We start from the raw sequence: 13,508 nt of genomic DNA on the forward strand, positions 1-13,508 counted from the left end.
CAAAGGAGTTTCAGATTAGCCTACTGAGCTGAACTGTTGGTCACCAAATAGATTAAAATCACACACACATACATACAAGTACCCGCAGCCATATTTCAAGCTTACCAGCTTTTGCAAAAGCTAATGGAAAAAGCGGTGTGTGTGCATTCCCCTCTTTGCTGAGTGAGTGAGCGGAGCACTTACGAGGCCGTGCCTAAATTACAGCTTCATCTATGGATTGTCGTCACTCGCTGCTCCCTCCTCACCATTAATAATTCAAAGAATCTGCTGTTTGACGTATAACAGCAGCACATTGCCATAGATGGCTGCAGCGCAGGTCGGTTTATAGCATGTAATTGGAAACATGTCTGTCCTGCTGTTTCCTGTGTGGCAGCGGTCTGATGGTCTGGGCAGCGGGCACGATGTGGAGAAGCCCTGTACCAACACTCACAGGGTTATGCCAATGTTACACAGCCTGATGATAGTAAAGCTGAAAGAATTTCCATGCTACATTTTCTCAAGTCAGACATTCAGGGTGGAAGGCATGCAGTGAATGGCTGACTGGGTAGTGAAAACCAATGGGGAGATTCGCTATGATATTCTGTATGGTATTCTGTATAGTGTTATGTGTGTTCATAGGGTGTTTCAACTTCCTCACATGAAAGCATATGCTTAGAAAGTATTTCACCTCTTGAAAGATTATTTTACAGAACACACACACCACACATGCACACAATGGTTCATGCACACAATGGTTCATGCACACACCGCTCGTGTCATGCAAACATTTACTCACATATGCATGAGTGCTCTCACAGAAAGACATGTCACACGACACATGTGAACCACCAAACAAACGCACTGCACAAAAAAGCACATTACTGCACTCTCCCCTTTCAGCTGCACTGTTACTGCACATCACACACACATACATCACACACACACTACACACTCTGGGTGATTCCTCACCAAACTAGAACAAAAAAAGAGCTTTGGAGGGAGGATTGTTGACATATATTTAACATTTGTATCGTCAAGCATAATTGAGAAATAATTAATCAAAGTTGGAATATTTGTGACATTTTGGCTTTAGCCAGGCCTCCTTTAAGACTTCATAATGTTAAATCTGTAGATGCTACAAAGCAAAATTTGGTGTCATGTGAAGCTTTACCATTTGCTCTGCAATATGAGTAGTATTATGATTTCAATAACAATTTCTTACATTCATTTATGTATATTGAAAAATATAAACATGAATATTTAAAATATAGAAATGTTGGTGTTGCAAATGTTTCAATATATTGTTGAACATAATGTACTCTACAGAGTGGAATCTCAGCTAGTTTTTAAGTTATGGGCCATTTTATACAGAGAAATTGGCACAGTAGGCAATGTAATGAATCACAGCCCTCCTTTTCCTTGTATCATTGCACATCCTGCTAATCAACAGCAGAAGGCGACTCTTTTGAATCAATTTTCAAGCAGTAAATCTTCATATGACACCAATTTTTTGTTTTGTAGCACCTACAGATGAAACGTTATAGAGTCTTAAGAATTGTATGTTTTTGTGTTCTAGTTTCGTGAGGAATCACTCCTTTGTAGTTTTATACATGACGAAGGCAGGCTACTGTGGGCCTACTCTCTCTGCTGTATGTCAAAACAGAATTAGCTTCAACTGGCATGTATGTCTATGTTACACTTTACTGTCATTGACAGCTATTCTATTAGGTGATTCAATACTCATCTATTGGCAGAGCTAACATTACAAATGATGTACCAAATATGGTTGCCGGTGTGCCCACAATGGAACGTTTCTTTGAATGTGAATTGGGACTGAATTAAGACCCTTTTGAATAAATTTTCTGAGGCTGAGGGAATGGTATTGCATCTAGGCCAATCAGCATTATATGTACAGTATACTGGTAGAAAATGGGCCAATCAGAATCGTATGTAGAGTATGTAGGGACAAGAAATGTGCTCCGGAGCCTGTGGACCACGGCCAGATGATGTGTTTTATAACACACTGCTATCTGCTCTCTTCTCTCTCTAAGGAGAGGCTGTGCCCCTGGGATAAGGCAGCCCACAGACCACGTACTTCAATTCCTTATCTAACCACAGGGCTGGCTGGGGGTTAGCTAGACTTAGGCCTAGAGCAGTGTCACGCTCACACACATGCACACGCAGGCCTGGTCATTGTCACAAGACACTGATCTCGGAGGGAGGAGCATGCAAAATGCCAAACACACACACACAAATATTGACATTAAGCCATTTGTCATATTATTATTGCGAACATAATCACAACAGTGGAACACAGAGGGTTGTCATTCGTGCAAAGAGGTGTCTGGGTCCAGGGCGAGACCTGACATCTGTGTGTCACTAGGGTGGACTGGTGTATGTTTGGTGACGTGTTTGTCACTGGAACAGACTGGCATGTATGTATGTATGTACAGTTGAAGTCGGAAGTTTACAAACACTTAGAATGGAGTCATTAAAACTCGTTAATCAACCACTCCACAAATGTCTTGTTAACAAACTATAGTTTTGGCAAGTCGGTTAGGACATCTACTTTGTGCATGACACAAGTCATTTTTCCAACAATTGTTTACAGACAAATTATTTCACGTATAATCCACTGTATCACAATTCCAGTGGGTCAGAAGTTTACATACACTAAGTTGGCTTTGCCTTTAAACAGCTTGGAAAATTCCAGAAAATGATGTCATGGCTTTAGAAGCTTCTGATAGGCTAATTTACATAATTTGAGTCAACTGGAGGTGTACCTGTGGATGTATTTCAAGGCCTACCTTCAAACTCAGTGCCTCTTTGCTTGATATCATGTGAAAATCCAAAGAAAACAGCCAAGAGCTCAGAAAAACAATTGGAGACCTCCACAAGTCTGGTTCATCCTTGGGAGCAATTTCCAAATGCCTGAATGTACCACATTCATCAGTACAAACAATAGTACGCAAGTATAAACACCATGGGACAACGCAGCCGTCATACCGTTCAGGAAGGAGACTGGTTCTGTCTCCTAGAGATGAACGTACTTTGGTGCGAAAAGTGCAAATCAATCCCAGAACAACAGCAAAGGACCTTGTGAAGATGCTGGAGGAAACAGGTACAAAAGTATCTATATCCACAGTAAAACGAGTCCTATATCGACATACCCTGAAAGGCTGCTCAGCAAGGAAGAAGCCACTGCTCCAAAACCACCATAAAAAAAGCCAAACTACGGTTTGCAACTTCACATGGGGACAAAGATCGTACTTTTTTGAGAAATGTCCTCTGGTCTGATGATACAAAAATAGAACTGTTTGGCCATAATGACCATCGTTATGTTTGGAGGAAAAAGGGGGAGGCTTGCAAGCCAAAGAACACCATTCCAACTGTAAAGCACGGGGGTGGCAGCATCATGTTGTGGGGGTGCTTTGCTGCAGGAGGGACTGGTGCACTTCACAAAATCGATGGCATCATGAGGACGGAAAATTATGTGGATATATTGAAGCAACATCTCAAGACATCTGTCAGGAAGTTAAAGCTTGGTCGCAAATGGGTCTTCCAAATGGAAAATGACCCAATAATACTTCCAAAGTTGTGGCAAATAGGCTTAAGGACAACAAAGTCAAGCCCTGACCTCAATCCTATAGAAAATGTTTGGGCAGAACTGAAAATGCGTGTGAGAGCAAGGAGGCCTACAAACCTGACTCAGTTACACCAGCTCTGTCAGGAGGAATGGGCCAAAATGCACCCAACTTACTGTGGGAAGCTTGTGGAAGGCTACCTGAAACGTTTGACCCAAGTTAAACAATTTAAAGGCAATGCTACCAAATACTAATTGAGTGTATGTAAACTTCTGACCCACTAGAAATGTGTTGAAAGAAATAAAAGCTGAAATAAATCATTCTCTCTACTATTATTCTGACATTTCACATTCTTAAAATAAAGTGGTGATCCTAACTGACCTAAGACAATACATTTTTACTAGGATTAAATGTCAGGAATATTGAAAAACTGAGTTTAAATGTTTTTGGCTAAGGTGTATGTAAACATCCGACTTCAACTGTATGTATGTCAGGGAGGATGCAGTATGCGATGTTTCTCTCACTCGTTTCCAGGACAAGTTGAGTTCGTCTGAGGATGCACATATCCAGTGGTTCACACTCATCAATCAGGATTTCTCATGGATCTGTCAACTGAGAACAAACTGTAATTTGAGGTAATGGGAACGTCCTTTCTACTCATTATAGTTGTGTCCCCTTCTGTCGACTTAATTACTGTACTGCTGTGACTGTCCTTTCAGGCTTATTCAAATTCACAATAACCTGTATATTCTTCCCAATAAACCTGTCTTTTGCCATTAGAGGGGGTGGGGGGGAGCAAGAAGAAAGAAAGAAAGAAAGAAAGAAAGAAAGAAAGAAAGAAAGAAAGAGAGAGAGAGAGAGAGAGAGAGAGAGAGAGAGAGAGAGAGAGAGAGAGAGAGAGAGAGAGAGAGAGAGAGAGAGAGAGAGAGAGAGAGAGAGAGAGAGAGAGAGATACATTAATGCACCAATGACCTGCTGAATATAAAAACTAACCAGAGATGAAGCACAGGTCAAAAATAGCCCAGTAAACACAATGGTGATTACGAGGCCGTCTCTTTTTAACCTAAGGAGATGATAACACTCTCAAGAAAGAGCAGTAGATAGATGCTTACCGTGGCAGTAACTGAGGTGAGCACTTCTTAACATACACTCAGCATCGCTGGCAGACAATCACTGGCAATGCCTGTCATCTGTGATGTACACACTCACTCACACACACACACACACACACAGACACAATGCCTGTATCAAAGGGCCTTCCTTGCTCTCTCCTCCCTCCTTTCAGTCCCATCAGCATCACTGGCTGTCTCAGCCAATCAGCATGCAGAAGACTCACTGAATGTGTCCGTATAGAGCACTCAGCAGGCAGAATTCCCCTAACATCATGGGACGCACACACACACACACACACACACAAAATGAAAGGCAGATTATTAGATTCACCTATGATATCATGAGTGAGTGAGTCAAACCAAAGGGATGTTATGAGCAGTATCTGCAGGGAAGAGAGCAGGCAGACATTCATGTCTACAGGGGAGACTTAGTTAAAGAGCATTACGCTAATGATCTATGATAAAAATAAACTTTGGAAACAGTCTATGTACAGTACATACACTGTCACAGGCAAAACTCAGATACCATCCAGCAACAACACTTCAGGGCTTTATGTGTCCGAGATACACTGAACAAAAACAAACGCAACATGTCAATTGTTGGTCTCATGATTCATGAGAACGGTTGGGTAGGTTACTTTCATAAATGTAATCCGTTACAGTTACTAGTTACCTGTCCAAAATTGTAATTAGTAACGTAACTTTTGGATTACCCAAACTCAGTAACGTAATCTGATTACATTCTGTTACTTTTAGATTACTTTCCCCTTAAGAGGCATGAGAAGAAGACACAAATGTATGTTACCAATTGAACGACATCTATTGCAGGATAAATCTATGTTAGAGTTTACATAGCTGGCCATATATGGATGTTAAATTTGACTTTATAGGTTGGTTACATAGGCTTCTTCTAACCCATCGCTTTCTACTACATATAATAATACCATTAAATGATATCTTTACATTAAAAACCAAAGTCTATCAGATTTACAGTCATTCCAATAAATGTTCAAGAATAGGACTTGGAAATATGGAAGTATAGATTAGCCAAATTGTTTAACCTGAGCATAACCCCAAAACTAAGGACTTATTAGCCAGCCCTACTCTGTTGCTTATGATTTTGTTTTCATGGAGGACTGATTGGGCTCATTGATTTGAGTTGGGGAAAAAATGCTGAGCTCATGGAATGGCATGTTTTGAACACTACTGAAAAATGTTATTTACATGTGAAAAATGAAAGCCATATGCTGCATTTGCTATAGAGCTATTGTTTACCTTTTTTTGGTGACACTTTATCTTGATAATATGCAGCTGTTTAAAGGGCAGCTGGTTTCAACTGTACTGGGCAGATGGCAGACAGCATGTAAAGTGTCGTGTGGGCACGCGGTTTACATTATAAACAGAATGCCCCATGGTGGCGGCGGGGTTATGGTATGGGCAGATATAAGCTACGGACAACGAACACAATTGCATTTGATCAATGGCAATTTGAATGCACAGAGATTCCTGTGATGAGATCCTGAGGTTCATTGTTGTGCCATTCATCCGCCGCCATCACCTCATGTTTCAGCATGATAATGACCAGTCCCATGTCACAAGGATCTGTGCACAATTCCTGGAAGTTGAGGCCAAGTTCTTCCATGGCCTGCATACTGACCAGACATGTCACCCATTGAGCCTGTTTGGGATGCTCTGGATTAATGTACGACAGCGTGTTCCAGTTCCCACCAATATCCAGCAACTTCACACAGCCATTGAAGAGGAAGGGGACAACATTCCACAAGCCACAATCAACAGCCTGATCAACTCTATGCAAAGGAGATGTGTTGCGCTGCATGAGGCAAATGGTGGTCACACCAGATACTGACTGGTTTTCTGATCCACGCCTTACCGTTTTTTTAAGGTATCTGTGACCAACAGATGCATATCTGTATTTCAGATGCATATTTGTAAATCCATAGATTAGGGCCTCGTGAATTTATTTCAATTGACTGATTCCCTCCGTAAAATCTTTGAAATTGTGTTGATCCCTTATGCCCTTTCAAAACATCACACACACGTGAACGTTTTCATACATGAAACGTAAATACACATCATGTATGAATGCCAGCACACACGGACTCAGACACACGCATATAGGCATGCATTCACATTGGCACGCACACGCACACACACACTTTCTTCCCACCACAGGGGATGGGATCTGTTTCTCCTGCTGCATCTAATAATAATGATGGTGTGTTATGGAGATGCACCAAGCGGAATATCCTGTCAGCAGTTGGACTCATTCAAAGTGACATACATTCCCAATTATTTATCTGACAGCTGCCTTAATATATTCACTCTGCGGTCGTCTCCCAGTCCTAACTGGCTGACCGGTTTTCCCTTTGCATCCAAAATCTTACTTCACACATTCCTTGGATTGTGGACTTAATAACACACACACACACGCACACACACACACTGCGAGAGAGAGTTATGCATGATACCAAGGCCTATCTTCTTCTAACGCCAGTGGTTTACTGTTTTAATGAATCACTAGAGCCATACCATTTGGATGGGGCGAAAGCACGACATACTGAAACAGATATTCGGAATATGAATAAATGGGTTTATTAATTAGAAGAGTGTATGGGTCATATGAGACTCCTTCTGTTAACAACATTTACCGTGCCAACCCCAGGTGATAATTTTCTGCAATCATCCACTTTTCAGATTCACATTATATTATGACAAATCCTTAGAACCCTGAACTTCCTAGAATGTAGAAGCTCATGTTCCTCTTGAATAGAGCTCCCACGATTCCCTATTGTACAAAGTATACAATAGAATAGGTCATTTATTTTCCATTTTCCATTTAATTAGAACAGAAATACGTCTTCTGCCTTTTCCCCAACCCCCGGGAGCATGATGGACATGCATTTCTATTCTACATAATATATCTGACGGTTCTGTTCCGTTCCGTTCTGTAACATCCTGTAATAAGCTCCTGAGCGCGACCCTAGATCTTCCTCTCAGACGAGGTGGACGTGGGCCACGTCTCACATGTGTTTCAAGGACCGGTGTTGGAACCTCTCTCTCGGTCTCTGCAGCGTTGTTTGATGTTTTGGTTGGGCACACCTCTCTAAACTGCTTCTTCTCTTCCTTTGACATTTCTAAATTCTACCTTTACGCCAATTTATCCAGTATGCTTCAAGACACTGTGAAGGAATGACCATATCTGAAGGATGTTCTGACAAAGGACAGGAGTTACATCAACACTCAGAGACCTAGTGCCTTTTATAGTATTAGTAGTTAACTTCACTTCTGAAAATGAAGGAACCACCTTTCTAATAACATAGGTGTTTTAGTACATGGCACCTATACATGTTTATCTTCACTGTAGCCAGGGGCGCAACTTTGGTTTTAGAAGTGGGGGAGGGCATATTATAATAATAATTTGTCCCCAGTGATGTACTGGGCCGTACGCACTACCCTCTGTAGTGCCTTGTGGTCGGAGGCCGAGCAGTTTCCATACCAGGCAGTGATGCAACCAGTCAGGATGCTCTCGATGGTGCAGCTGTATAACTTTTTGAGGATCTGAGGACCCATGACAATTTTTTTTAGTCTCCTGAGGGGGAATATGTTTTGTCGTGCCCTCTTCAAGACTGTCTTGGTGTGTTTGGACCATGATAGTTTGTTGGTGATGTGGACACCAAGGAACTTGAAGCGCTCAACCTGCTCCACTACAGCCCCGCGAATGAGAATGGGGGCGTGCTCAGTCCTCCTTTTCCTGTAGTCCACAATCATCTTCTTTGTCTTGATCATGTTGAGGGAGAGGTTGTTATTCTTGCACCACACGGCCAGGTCTCCGACCTCCTCCCTATAGTCTGTCTCATCGTTGTCGGTGATCAGGTCTACCACTGTTGTGTCGTCGGCAAACTTAATGATGGTGTTGGAGTCGTGCCTGGCCAAGCAGTCATGGGTTAACAGAGAGTACAGGAGGGGACTGAGCACGCACCCCTGAGGGGCCCCCATGTTGAGGATCAGTGTGGCAGATGTGTTATTACCTGCCCTTACCACCTGGGAGGTGTTTAGACCCAGGGTCCTTAGCTTAGTGATGAGCTTTGAGGGCACTATGGTGTTGAACAGCTGTGGTCAAGTAATAGCATTCTCACGTAGGTGTTCCTTTTGTCCATTTGGGAAAGGGCAGTGTGGAGTGCAATAGAGATTGACTCATCTGTGGATCTGTTGGGGTGGTACGCAAATTGGAGTGGGTCTAAAAAAATTGGAGTGGGTCTAGGGTTTCTGGGATAATGGTGTTGATGTGAGCCATGACCAGCCTTTCAAAGCACTTCATGGCTATTGACGTGAGTGCTACAGGTTGGTAGTCATTTAGGCAGGTTACCTTAGTGTTATTGGGCACAGGGAGTATGGTGGCCTGCTTGAAACATGTTGGTATTACAGACTCAGTCAGGGACAGGATGAAAATGTCAGTGAAGACACTTGTCAGTTCGTCAGCGCATGCTCGGAGTACACGTCCTGGTAATCCATCTGGCCCTGCGGCCTTGTGAATGTTGACCTGTTTAATGGTCTTACATCGGCTATGGAGTGTGATCACACAGTCGTCCGGAACAGCTGATGCTCTCATGCATGCTTCAGTGTTGCTTGCCTCGAAGCAAGCACAAAAGTAATTTAGCTCATCTGGTAGGCTCGTGTCACTGGGCAGCTCGCAGCTGTTGTTTCCCTTTGTAGTCTAATAGTTTGCAAACCCTGCCAAATCTGATGAGCATCGGAGCCGGTGTAGTACAATTCAATCTTAGTCCTGTATTAGCGCTTTGCCTGCTTGATGGTCCATTTGAGGACATAGAGGGATTTCTTATAAGCGTCCGGGTTAAAGTCCCGCTCCTTGATAGCGGCAGCTATGCCCTTAAGTTCAGTGCAAATGTTGCCTGTAATCCATGGCTTCTGGTTGGGGTATGTACGTACGGTCACTCTGAGGATGACGTCATTGATGAATTTATGTGATTGATGAAGCCAGTGACTGATGTGATGTACTCCTCAATGCCATCGGAAGAATCCCGGAACATTTTCCAGTCTGTGCTAGCAAAACAGTCCTGTAGCTTATCATCTGAGTCATCTGACCACTTATTTATTGACCAAGTCACTGGTGATTCCTGCTTTAGTTTTTGTTTGTTAGCAGGAATCCGGAGGATATAATTATGGTCAGATTTGCCAAATGGAGGGCGAGGGAGAGCTTTGTACGCATCTTTGTGTGAGGAGTAAAGGTGGTCTAGAGTTTTTTTCCCCTCTGGTTGCACATTTAACATGCTGGTAGAAATGAGGTAAAGCGGATTTAAGTTTCCCTGCAATAATTCCCCAGCCACTAGGAGCGCCGCCTCAATGACCGTTTTCCTGTTTGCTTATGGCCTTATACAGCTCACTGAGTTTGGACTTAGTGCGAGCATCGGTTTGCGGTGGAAGATAGACAGCTACGAAAAATATAGACGATATCTCTCTTGGTAAATAGTGTGGTCTACAGAGTACCTCATGACAAGCTGTAGACCACACTGAGGTACTCTGTAGACCACACTATTTAACAAGAGTTTTCATCTATATTTCAGGAGCCTACTTGGTCTACCGTTGACATTGTGGCCTGTAAAGGTGTGTTTGTGTACAAGACCTCCTTCCCACCGAATACTTCAGGGTTCGATAGCTCAGATCACTCTCTGGCGCTCCACAGGCATACAAATGTAAACACAAAAATCTGAAAGGTCTTCATTTCCCTAAGGCAACTGAGGAGCAAGACGGATGGAGAAAAAGAGCACACACTCTCTCACAAACACAGAAGTGAGTAACACCGGTCCAGAAGCCTGGGGCCCTCAGCTGGATGAGGAAATGTCTCCCACATGTCCAAATCAACTCCACCTGTTCCTGTTGTTCTATTCTCTCCAAGCTATAAACACAACACTACCAAGTCAGCAGGAATGTACAGGCGGTGTGCCACCTTAGTAATCAACATTTTATGGCAAAGAATAGGATAATGAAGCTAATGCCTCCAAATGCTCCTAAATGATTTCATCATCGACAGGATAGTGTACAGGTTATTCATGCTAAAATAAACCAGGAAATGACAAGAAGATCATCTGTTTGGATGATCGACAAGAAGCAGACATCATTGGATCGAGAAAAGGGCAAGGATTCTGAAGACATACTCAGAGGAAGGAATCAGAGGCTGTAGTAGGGAGAAGAGACTCCACTAAACCAGTTAATGACATATACAACTTACACATAACTTTGACCCCTCATCCGTGGACCAGAAGGGATTTGGTGATCTGCAGTGCCAGAGCTTGGAATGAACTAAACGACTAGAACTGATGCCCCAGAATATGCAGCCAACTGCTTTATACCAGGAAAGAGAAAATCAAAACATTGAGGTTGGAAGAGTAAGAAGGCAATGCTTCATGACAAATATCACTGTCAATCGAGCATCTTTATATAATAGAATTATGGGGTATTAGTCATTTGACTGACGGGGAAAATCCTTGTTCGGGAGCCAACCATTTATTAAATCAGCTGTGTATGTGTATATATATAGAAATACACCCAGAAGATTTGTAATACACACGGAATTATGTGCTTACTCGACTACGAACCAAACATAGGGACATAGGACTCGCGAGTGAATGAGTAACTCCAAGTTAATCCACAAACTTTAGGCGGCATAGAAAATTACCCGCTGTTTGGAGAAGCTATTGAATATGTAACAATTAGTCAGCCTGCCTGCACCTCCTCTGGCTGGGGAGAACATTCTCTCCGCTTTTCAACGACTCCATTTTCTCCTTTTATTCAGGTAATGTGTTATGGGACAGTGTGTGTGTCCCAAATGGCACCCTATTTAATACATTAAATACATCAGAGCCCTATAGGCTGTGGTCAAATGTAGTGGACTATATAGGGAACAGGGTGCCATTTGTGATGCAGCAGTGACTGGGGCGAGGAGCAGGAATGTGGAGTACAAGGATGAAAAGATTACTAGCAGTGGTGTATAGTACTTAAGTAAAAATACTTTAAAGTACTACTTAAGTAATTTTGGGGGGTATCTGTACGTTACTATTTACATTTTTGCCAACTTTTACCTTACTACATTCCTAAAGAAAAGTATGTACTTTTTACTCCATACCCTTTCCCTGACACCCAAAAGTACTCGTTACATTTTGACAGGGAAATGGTCAAAGTCACACACTTATCAAGAGAACATCCCTGGTCAACCCTACTGCGTCTGATCTGGCAGACTCACTAAACACTAATGCTTCGTTTGTAAATCATGTCTGAGTGTTGGAGTGTGCCCCTGGCTATCTGTCAATAAAAAAAACAAAAGACAATTGTGCCGTCTGGTTTGCCTAATATGGTTTAAACTTAAATGGTTTAAACTTATACTTTTTAGCAGTTCCATTTACTTTTGATACTTACAGTGCCTTGCAAAAGTATTCACCCCCTTGGCGTTTATTCTTATTTTGTTTAAATCCAACATGTAATTTAAATGGATTTTATTTTGATTTCATGTGAATGGACATACACAAAATAGTCCAATTTGGTGAAGTGAAATGAAAAAAACTCCCCCCCCCAAAAAGAAATCCCAAAAAAATTACAACGGAAAATTGATGCGTGCATATGTATTCACCCCCTTTGCTATGAAGCCATTAAATAAGATCTGGTGCAACCAATTACATTTAGAAGTCATATAATTAGTTAGATTGCACACAGGTGGACATTATTTAAGTGTCACATGATCTGTCACATGATCTCAGTGTATATATACATTTGAAGTCGGAAGTTTACATACAACTTAGCCAAATACATTTAAACTCAGTTTTTCACAATTGCTGACATTTAATCCTAGCAGAAATTCCCTGTCTTAGGTCAGTTAGGATCACCACTTTATTTTAAGAATTTGAAATGTCAGAATAATAAGAGAGAGAATTATTTATTTAATCTTTTATTTCTTTCATCACATTCCCAGTGGGTCAGAAGTTTACATACACTCACTTAGTGTTTGGTAGCATTGCCTTTAAATGGTTTAACTTGGGTCAAACGTTTCAGGTAGCCTTCTGCAAGCTTCCCACAATAAGTTGGGTGAATGTTGGCCCATTCATCCTGACAGAGCTGTTGTAACTGCGTCAGGTTTGTTGAACTCCTTGCTCACACACGCTTTTTCAGTTCTGCACACAAATTTTCTGTAGGATGGAGGTCAGGGCTTTGTGATGGCCACTCCAATACCTTGCCTTTGTTGTCCTTAAGCCATTTTGCCACAACTTTGGAAGTATGCTTGGGGTCATTGTCCATTTGGAAGACCCATTTGCAACCAAGATTTAACTTCCTGACAGATGTCTTGAGATGTTGCTTCAGTATATCCACATAATTTTCCAGCCTCATGATGCCATCTATTTTGTGAAGTGCACCAGTGCACCTCCTGCAGTGCACCTCCTGCAGCAAAGCACCCCCACAACATGATGCTGCCATCCCCGTGCTTCACGGTTGGGATGGTGTTCTTCGACCTGCAAGCCTCCCCCTTCTTCCTACAAACATAACGATGGTCATTATGGCCAAACAATTATATTTTTGTTTCATCAGACCAGAGGACATTTCTCCAAAAAGTACGATCTTTGTCCCTATGTGCAGTTGCAAACCGTAGTCTGGCTTTTTTATGGCGGTTTTGGAGCAGTGGCTTCTTCCTTGCTGAGCGGCCTTTCAGGTTATGTCGATATAGGACTCGTTTTACTGTGGATATAGATACTTTGTACCGTTTTCCTCCAGCATCTTCACAAGATCCTTTGCTGTTGTTCTGGGATTG

The sequence above is a fragment of the Salvelinus alpinus genome, chromosome 37, assembly GCF_045679555.1.
Source record: "Salvelinus alpinus chromosome 37, SLU_Salpinus.1, whole genome shotgun sequence".
NCBI lineage: Eukaryota > Metazoa > Chordata > Actinopteri > Salmoniformes > Salmonidae > Salvelinus > Salvelinus alpinus.